Raw genomic sequence first — 1,015 nt, 5'->3', positions numbered from 1 at the left:
ACTCCCCATAATCCCCATATATAGCAGCCATGGGTGCCCCCATAGACCCCATATCTCCCCATATCCCCATATAGCAGCCATGGGTGCCCCCATAGACCCCATATCTCCCCATAGACCCCATATAGCAGCCATGGGTGCCCCCATAGAGCCCCCCCACCCCATTACCGTGGTTGTGGGGCTGGAAGGGGTCCCGGTGCTGTAGGAACATGAAGAGCAGGAGCCGCTGGGGGCGGCTGTGCTGCCCCATGGGGGGGTCCCACATTGGGGTCAATGTGAACAGGGCATCGGGGGGGGGCACATCTGTGGGGCAGGGAATAGGGTGGGACCCATAGACCCCATATCGCCCCATAGAACCCATGGGTGGGCCCCATAGACCCCATATCCCCCCATAGCACCCATGGGTGGCCCCATAGACCCCATATCCCCCCATAGAACCCATTGGTGGCCCCATAGACCCCATGGGTGGGCCCCATAGACCCCACACCCCCCCATAGAACCCATAAATGGGCCCCATAGACCCCATATCGCCCCATAGCACCCATGGGTGGGCCCATAGACCCCATAGGTGAGCCCCATAGACCCCATATCCCCCCATAGCACCCATGGGTGGCCCCATAGACCCCATATCGCCCCATAGAACCCATTGGTGGCCCCATAGACCCCATGGGTGGGCCCCATAGACCCCAGATCGCCCCATAGAACCCATTGGTGGGCCCCATAGACCCCATATCCCCCCATAGAACCCATGGGTGGGCCCCATAGACCCCATATCCCCCCATAGAACCCATGGGTGAGCCTCATAGACCCCATATCCCCCCATAGAACCCATTGGTGGCCCCATAGACCCCATGGGTGGGCCCCATAGACCCCATATCGCCCCATAGACCCCATATCCCCCCATAGACCCCATAGACCCCCATAGCACCCATAGGTGGCCCCATAGACCCCATGGCTGGGCCCCATAGACCCCATAGGTGGGCCCCATAGACCCCACAACCCCCCATAGAACCCATAA

The sequence above is a fragment of the Coturnix japonica genome, unplaced genomic scaffold, assembly GCF_001577835.2.
Source record: "Coturnix japonica isolate 7356 unplaced genomic scaffold, Coturnix japonica 2.1 chrUnrandom898, whole genome shotgun sequence".
NCBI lineage: Eukaryota > Metazoa > Chordata > Aves > Galliformes > Phasianidae > Coturnix > Coturnix japonica.
This window is presented reverse-complemented; position numbering follows the sequence as displayed.